The sequence below is a fragment of the Odontesthes bonariensis genome, chromosome 3, assembly GCF_027942865.1.
Source record: "Odontesthes bonariensis isolate fOdoBon6 chromosome 3, fOdoBon6.hap1, whole genome shotgun sequence".
In the NCBI taxonomy this organism is placed as follows: Eukaryota; Metazoa; Chordata; class Actinopteri; order Atheriniformes; family Atherinopsidae; genus Odontesthes; species Odontesthes bonariensis.
In genome coordinates, this window is record NC_134508.1 from 15,882,008 (window position 1) to 15,891,105 (window position 9,098).

General features: G+C 41.1%; 1 long non-coding RNA gene across 1 annotated transcript; it reads right to left on the minus strand.

Annotated features, from left to right (window-relative positions):
- Positions 1-4,043: 4,043 nt before the first annotated feature.
- LOC142377738 (uncharacterized) lies at positions 4,044-4,687 on the minus strand. Its single transcript, XR_012769543.1, has 3 exons — positions 4,416-4,687; positions 4,244-4,296; positions 4,044-4,134 (listed from the first exon to the last, which is right to left on the minus strand). It is a non-coding gene; the product is annotated as an uncharacterized LOC142377738 (long non-coding RNA).
- Positions 4,688-9,098: the final 4,411 nt, after the last annotated feature.

Consider the following 9,098-nt stretch of genomic DNA (forward strand, 5'->3'; position numbering starts at 1 on the left):
CTTTAATTTGTCAGAAACCTGTCAGAAACTTACAGCCTGAATCAGAATGTACTGTTAATTGAAAGTCACACTCTTGTTTGGGGGAACTCAGGATAGAAATAATCTCAGAAATGTGCCTCCCAATCAGGGTCCTTGGGAATCAACTCCCTGCACATTTTAGATGTTTCCCTGCTTCAACACACCTAGCTAGAATTCATGGGTCATTAACGGGCTTTTTCAAAATTTGATGACAAGCTGTCGAGATGTATCTGGTGTGCCGAAGCAGGGAAACATTTAAAACATGCAGGGCAGTAAATCTTAAGAACTTGGAAACACTCTCTTAGATGACTACAGATGCCAGTGACACAATGAGTCATATGTTTAATCTGAGACAAAAAAGGAGCTGAAAGTCCAGAGTGGTCCACAAAATTGGCAAATTTGTCTATTCAACATTGGCTACAATGTGTCTAGGGAACAAGAACATTTTCAACCTTTAAATATGACACATCTGAGGATTAGCCTATGAGACAAGTGTGACCACTCTCAGTTGTGTGTTTCCTCTAAATGTGATGACTACACACAACAATTCGACACAATAGTAAGTGGCATAGCTGGGTCCAAATAATGAATGCATTTTTCAGACCCCATTATTCGGATTTGGCGATGCACACACAACAAACGTACCCCACAACAACTGAGGCATCTGGAGGAGGGGAAAAAAAGTTCTTTTCACTGAGCTGGCATGATAAGAGCGTCTGTATTTCCACTCCCTTTATCACTTCCCGTCCCAGACAATGAATTGAATTTCAAAAGCCAATAAACAAGGGAGATGTCCATTCTGCATGGCAGTTATCACAAGCCAGCGTCCCACTCTCATTTGCTCACCCTCCCCTCTTCTTTTCCTTCCTCTTTTTCTGAAATGAGCAGGAAAAGAGAGATGAAAATTAAAAGTGGGGAGGGAGAGCTGTGAAAGAAGAAAAGAAGCCGAGGAGATGAGACGCCTTCATGCTCCGGCTCTTCTTTCACTGGACTGATAAAGGAAAGCATCAAGGCCAGGGGTGGATGTGTTTTTTTTTTTTCTGTTAACCGAATGAGGCTTTTGAGGGTGATAGCGAGAAGCCGCTCCCCTGAGAGATGTTTGGAGGAACGGGGAGTGGTGAGCCAACATAATAAATATTCTTATCTGTTATTGTCATTGTAATGGGACGGGGCAGAGGAAGGGAGGGTGCGACAGCGGATAGCTCTGTCGGTGCCAAGGGACCTGACAGTGTTGACATGCAGAGCTGAGAAAATCAAAGGAGAGATGGAAAGTGAGAGGGGAAGGAGAGAGCAAAAAAGATTTTGAGCCAGAGGGAATTTGTGTGTAATTATCGATGGGTCGTCCTGGTAGTGAAAGAAGATATAAACAAGAAAAGGTGAAAGTGAGGCTATTCTCCTCCTGCCTATTGCTGTACTGTATCACTCACAGCCAGGTGTTCTCAGCGGGCATTAGGGAGTGTCATTAACTTCTAAGACATGTCAAAAATGGGCAATCATGTCAGCCCTCCCATAGCATCACTTTGAGGAAACTTCAGCTGTAAAACTGTGTGTGAATGCCTGAAAAATTAGCTCACCTATAATTACAGTATAATGGCAAAATTTTACACCATAAATACCATTTTGTCAGTTCCTTCGGTAAGATCATTAACACGCTCATTTTGATTTATCTTAACGGGAAAAAATAGTTCTGACACTACTGTGCTCAGAGGATAATAAGATCCAGAGAGGACGCTATAAACTGAGTCACGCCACCCATTTTTAGTCACTTAATTCCTGATCTCAGACAATGGTAAGAGTTTTAAGGTTTAATAGCAATTTCATGAGTAAAGGTTAGGTGACCTTTATCACGATGCTCAAAGTAGTGATAACTTAACAAAGGTGAATAAATAATTATGGCCATGGTTGACCCATTTAGACTGAAGGCAAAAAAACACTAAATGTTCTAGAAACCTGAACAATATTTGAAAACAGCCTCCTAAAACCTGAGGTTATTTCTGGAAAATTGTCCCTTGAAATGTTGTATGTCTTGAAATTTACAACAAATTTACATCATTAAGCAAACATCACCCCAGCGGAAAGACTACAAAGCAGGTTCAACATATCCAGGCTATCTATAGGTAACTTCATGCTGAATTAGATTTCTGACCTACCAATTGTTAGTGTTAGTTGTCTAGCTTGACTAAACAATACGATTTTTCAAAGTCATCCAGGCTCCATGATGCTAAATTAAGAGGTTTTAGTTGCTGAGTTTTGATTATAGTTGTCAAGTGACTTAAATCAATCTTAACATAACATTTTTAAGATGGAAGTAGGTATGAATATGAATGTAGAGATCATGTTAGAAAATTAATGAGTTTGATCAAATGCGAACACTCAAAAGGAAAGGAAATCTATTATAGTTTAGTGGGGATTTTAATGAAGAAAATGAATTCATGTTCGTTCCAATTTTTTAAAAACAGAAGTTTTAGAGTAATCAGGGTCTCTTTTAAGATCAAAATTTCACTTCACAAATATCACTCATTAAGATTCTTGTCAGTGAAAGCCAGGTTAGACTTTCTCTGACTCAGAGAGACAGAAGAGAGAAGAAACTCTCTTGCTATCCATGAACCATTGTGCATTCTTTATCTTATCATTTTCCAAGAGAATTGATTGGTCAGAAGGTGGTACTTTCACATGTATAGCTCCTTTATATTGACTTTAACCTGCTCCAGAGCATATTAAATCTTCAGCGTAAGCTACAGTGGTGATACACCCCAGTAAGTGAACCAGTTTCACGACACTGAAAACCCAAAGTTCAACCTGAGGTTACCACACCAAGCCACTCATCCTGCTTCATATAACACACCCCAGGTCTGAAAGGGAAAGTCAGTATTTTTTGCATCTGGCCTGATTGAAAAAACTGTCAACATGACTCAGGAAATAAAAACAATTTTTAAGGAAAGTCAAGTGAAAGTCAAGCTTTTTGTTTACCCATCTGTCCTGTTCTCACTCTCAAAGTGTGTCACATATTGCACGAAAAGAGGGATTTGTGTCACTGTGGACGGCAGTGAACTTCCGCGAATTTGCCTAATTTTCGGACGCACCTGGGCGCTTGCAGGCAGACAAACTTTAAGTTTGTTGAGCGAGAAAATCGTCGGAAACGAACCCGACTCGCGGCGGGCTCTCACAGCGGGGTGCTAATGGCCCAGCGATTAGCACCCCGCTGTGAGAGTGCCTGGACCTCTCACTGGCCTCGCTGGTATTGGACAAAAAAGGCACGTGATTACATAAAAAAGCTCCTGTAAAGCTGACCGCCCATTGGCCAATAAGGTTAATATATACATACTTTATATGGGCATATCACTCAGCAATTATGATTAATAATTGTGATTATGATTACTAATATTCCTGGGATGTTCGTGTACTTCATATATTCACGTCATTCTTATAAGCTGCACTATGACTAGGCTAATGCAGGCATGAATGACGTGAATCTATTGAGAATGAAAAAGGAAACTTTTTTTTTTTTAAAGCGCTTTTATTGCCACACCACACAATGTACATAGCTTACATTGTAATAAGAACCATGTTGATAATAAAGAATTGAAAACTATATACACACACTGCTGTAGCCTACAATATACACAATAAGCCTAAACGCCGCCGTTTGGAATCCGCATTCTTCGCATTACTCCGGTCCCTGCAGGGTCTGCGGGAGTTGTCAGACGTCCTCATCCTGGATCAGAAGCTGGCTTCTGGGAGCTGTTACCAATAAATAATCAAAACATAGTCTATCCATGCACAGCATATTGACAACTTGTCTATAAAGTAACAAAAGTCATATTGACAGCGTATATGTTCTTACTCTCTTTCACTCTTCTGTGGTGAGACTGAGTATTTCGGGTTGGCTTCAAAACGCGCCTGTAGCACAGCACACAGGTCCGTCACGCAGCTAAAAAAAACAAACAAGAGGAATGAATAAAATGACCAGTGCTTAAAAGTGTCAGTGCCAGCCGTGGTAAAAGTCAGCGCCGCTCACCCTCGATAGTGTCCCCGTCTGCCTCTCTGAAGTTCGGACTGTTTGCCACCGCCTCCTTCAAGCGACTCGTTACATCCATATTGTGAGGTGACAGTAGCCTGTAAAAACAATAGGCCTATGGTTAATAAAAAAAAAAAACTGCATTGACGTAACGTAACATCGGGTCCAACTCAACTAGATATTGGGAGAACATTCACTTATTCTTACCCTTGACCTGGATTATAATGCCACGGTGAGTTATGCAGGCGGCGAACTGCTTCCTATAAATTGAAAACACGAAATTCATTTTTTTAAATAAAGCAACTCACACTGGTTTTCACGTGATGGACACAATTAAGTTGAGTTTAGCCTAAAGCCACAGTCAATAACCTACTCTTACCGCGATTTTCGGATTCTGTATCCGCCTTCTCTTGCGCTCTTCAACTTCTCTGGAATGTAACTCCAGTCCGTTCTCGACGGCCATCTTACCTCCAACCTAGCGAATCTCTGGTCGATTCCCTCCAGAACCCTCTCCACGACCGTATCCACAGTGCTGGCCACCATACGAGACATTCCGGTCATAGCATTCAACAGGACTTTCATTTTATCTGCCTGTAAGCAAGTGAGTAAGTAAGTTTAATATACAGCACATTTAAAATCAGCGAGAACTGTCCCAAGTGCTGTACAGTGTCAACAAGACTAAAATTAAACAATCAAATGGTCATGTGCAAGTAGAAAAAAACAGACAAACCTGTAGACCCGCAGAGAGTTGCTGGTGAGTTGAAAGCAAGTCGTCTTCCAGCCATTGTATTCCGCAAACCAGGTCAGTTTTCACAGCACGGGACTCTGTCTGCCTTTCTGTCTGCCTTTCTGTCTGCCTTTCTGTCTGCCTTTCTGTCTGCCTTTCTGTCTGCCTTTCTGTCTGCCTTTCTGTCTGCCTTTCTGTCTGCCTTCCTGTCTGCCTTTCTGCCGCCAGATCTGCTCCTTAAACTTTTTGTTTACACTGCACGACACAATGTTTCTCATACGTGATTGAACGAGAGCTTATGCGAGCCGTTAAGCTCCACCAATCATATGCGTATACGTCATTACACGGAATACTCGCGAGACAACCTCCCGTCCTTTTGCTATTTAATGTTATCTGACCACAGCTGGCAATTTGCACTGTTTTGACACAAAAATGGACTCTGCAAGGACAAAGAAAAGACCTCGGCGATATTGTGACCATTGTGACACCGAATTAAGCCATACACAATAAAACACTGAGCGCACTACTGCACATTATGTATACAGGCCAGATTTCTATATTTTTATTTCTATTTTATTTAAGAAACCTTTTAGAATATTGCTGTTGCATGCTTATTTTATCTTTATCTTATCTTTATTATTATAAAGTGCGGGCAACAAAGAAAATAATTTCATTGTTCAGGGAAACACGTTTCTAACTGCACACATGACAATAAACCTTTGAATCCTTGAATCCTTGAATTTTGCCCACAAAAAGCAGTTACAAAAGAGGTGTTTGGGAGAAAAAAAACCAAATATGCATCACCTGTCACCAGCAGACAGCGTGCACCTCTTCTTTTTCAAGACAACACAGCAACAAACTTGGCTGGAGTTGGAGGTGATAGTGAACGTGTAGAAACAGGCCTGCCCACCCCCCACCTCACCTCACCCCACCCCACTTGAAAATGACTGTGGCAGCTCCTGACCTGATCACTGGCATTTACATATTAAAGGCTCTCCTAAGTAGGGGAGGGGAGGGGGGCATGGGGGAGCAGTTGCCAGGTCAATTTGCGACAATTTGGGCCAAGTTTTCACTTTTACCACCGCAAATGCAGGGGCTCAACGTATGCGGACATGTAAGGGGCCACATACATCCACAAATCCCTCTTTTCATGCAGTATACTGCCATTTTGTCACGGTACCTTGGCTTCACACTGTAATGCCATTCATACCCTTTAACATTACCCAAGTAGTTTTGGTGCCTGAAGCGAACCAATTTTGTTGCGCAAACTGACAGTTTTGGTGCCTAAGTATGTGAGAGCAGAAACAGAGTAGTTTGTGTTTTGCTAAATTCCCAAGAGATGCAAATCAAGAATTTTCTTCCTCCAGCACCTGTGCTGAATTTTTAAATTAAGTATGTTAAGTGTGAGTACACATCCAAGTACTTTTATATTTCACGACATTTTAAAAGAACAGTCCACTTGTGATTTAATACCACATAAGTTCAAATTAACTTTGTCAAATACCAATTACACTATGAAAAAACATCCAAGCAGGTTCAGGAACAAGAGACAAGCATTAGTTTTGTCAGAGGGGCTATATATGGAGCACCAATCCATCTAAAGAACTTGATGAATGCTTCCCAATTTCTCCTCCCTGGGAAAGACCCTGCTGATGGCCCTCTAATGGAACGTCATTCTGCACACGTCTCCTCCCCTTCATATATTATCATCCAATTTATTGATTTGTCATCTGTACACACCACTCTCCAAGACAGTGCACTCACTCCCCTGGTTAAATGGTCAGTTGTGGACAGTTAATGTGAGTTATCTGGGTAGGCTTCCACCCATAGACTCAACAGACTGGGGTCTCCAAAGCCCAGTGGACAATTACAGTGTTCCGTGTGCAACAATGTATTTTCAGCTAAATGGACTTGGAGTAACATAACACTTTAGCCCTGGGACTTGTATGTACATTCTCTTAACAAGTTCTTGATATATGTGATGTATATTCCATTTAAAGCACACTCTAACTCTTTTCTTTATAGACAAAATGTCACATGGAGCTTTTAAAACACGAGACAGTCTGTGTTCTGCAGGTCTCACGGACTAATACACTGACACCTCGAAGCTCCGCTCAGGGACTGCTTTCACTCGTTTTTCATAAAGATCACTGTACATACAAATCTTGTGTGTAAGCATGTCTGTGTCTGTTGTCAAAGGGCCAAAAAGCAAAAAGTGGGATAATCTCATTTTTTTTACTTTGACTGTATTTTTTTGCGTACAGGTTGCTTTAAAACTGGTATTGCAAAAGTTTACCTCTTTCATGAATTTTGTGGCAAAGCCTCGATAAGAACAAACAAATTCATGCCTTCGCTGTCTCTCAAGAACACAAACAGACATGAACATGCAGTGTTCTCTATCTTATTGTGATTTCCTTGTAGTTTAGCCAAGCTGGCTGCCAGGCTCCATTCTCAATCTGATCAATTATTTAGGCTACCTTGAGCTTTCTGGGTTTTCCCAAGATTTATTAGGTCCAGCTGCTAGAAATGTGGCACACTGAGAAATTTGATACATGGAGAGAGAGACAAACACCACAGAGAATAGTCAGCAACATGCCACTAAATGCCAAACGGAGAACATGAGAAGAGAAGATCAGATTTTCAAAGCTATGTATGGGATGATGTCTTTGCTTGTCGACAAAGAGCTTCCCGTGGGAAAGTTTGGCAAGTTTAGTCCTCGGTTCTGCTTTGTATGATGGTGCATATGACATGACAGCAGACTGCACCTAAGATATGTTGCTTTAAGTGGAAAGAATGAGATATGGGGAAATATAGGCTTTGTGTATGTGTGTATTTGTTTGCCTGAGCACAGTGTCGAAGAATACTTGAGAGCAGAAGCTGCTTAGCGTTTGTATGCATCCGTATGTGTGTGCATGTTTTCTCCCACGCAGTGGCAGCCTGTAGCAGTAATGAATGGGGCCTGGGGATAGCTGAGAGGATGGGAGGTGGCAGATCATAAATAATCATTTATCCCACCGTTTCCCCTGCTTCGCTGCCTGACAGACCACTGGGTACAGGCAGGGAACAGCCAGCAATACGAGCTTAGATGCAGCTGCACCACCCAGGACACACATGCGGCCTCAGTGCTTTGGGGCAAATTTTCTTCACAGCAGGTCCATTTCGACAATACTTCAGCAAAAAAAGCAAAAGCGAAGGAAACTATTAAAGAGTGAAGACAAGTCGTAGCCTGTGGAAAACACATATTGTTTGCACGAAGGAGAGGTGCAGACAATGAGAACAAGAGAGACTTCCACAAACTTTGAGACAATATGAAGCAATGAAAAGATAGATGAAAATTAAACACTGGCCTATATTGTTATGTGTGTTATTTATCTTAAAATCAATAGCCGTCTCACCCGTTAACTTTTAATGTGTACTTCCAATTGGAGCCTGAAATTAAACAGTGCTGGAGGAAATCAGTAGCACATGATGGTAGAGCCCTGGGGGGAAATTCTCTCATAAACAAAGGTTTGCCATTCCTGAAGGGAAGGAATATTGGCTTGTGAATGGCAAAAATTCATTCAGAGCACAGAGGTGACAAATCAAAGATCTGAGATACACTTAAGACCAACATTAAAGCATAGTGCTATTTGTCAAGCAGCAAGAAGCTTTCACAGTCGTTCACACAAGTGTAACTTATTAAGTGCAGTGGCATCTGTATCAGATCAGCAAGATAAAAAGAAATAAAAAGATATTGTAGACTTGTGCTCCAAACTGTTCCTTATATTTAAATTTGATGAGAATTTTCTTTGCACATGTTCAAATAGATGAGAAAAGAAAATCAATTTTGCGCATTAATTCAGATTAATATGTTAATGTGATACAAAGATTGTTTTGTTTTTTTTCAGTTGTGTATCAAGATCTTTTATTCTTTGTTTTCCTTTTATCTTCTGTGACTGACTACACACAGGTGAAAGCTCTAACTAATACATAAAACCATGACTGGGCTCAACATTTAAAGCGCAACATTAATCAGCACTCCAACACCTTGGTGTTCTCCAGCCAAGCAGAGTAAATAAGGACGTTGGACAGAAGTTGGACAGAGAGGAGAGGGGAATTGGTTTTGATTTAATTTATGGTTTCTGCTTTCATGTTGCCACATGCCTGACTAAGTGTCAAAATGGCATTTATGATGTATGAAATTAAATTACAGAGGAACACCACCACCACACACAAAGTGCACAAGGCCTGCAATGTGTTATCACTTCAGCTGCTTCACCAAAAAGCGCCTTCCCTCCTCTCTTTTTGCCAGTGTCTTTGCTGGCTGCATGTCAGAGCAAATAAGTAAGTCAAATC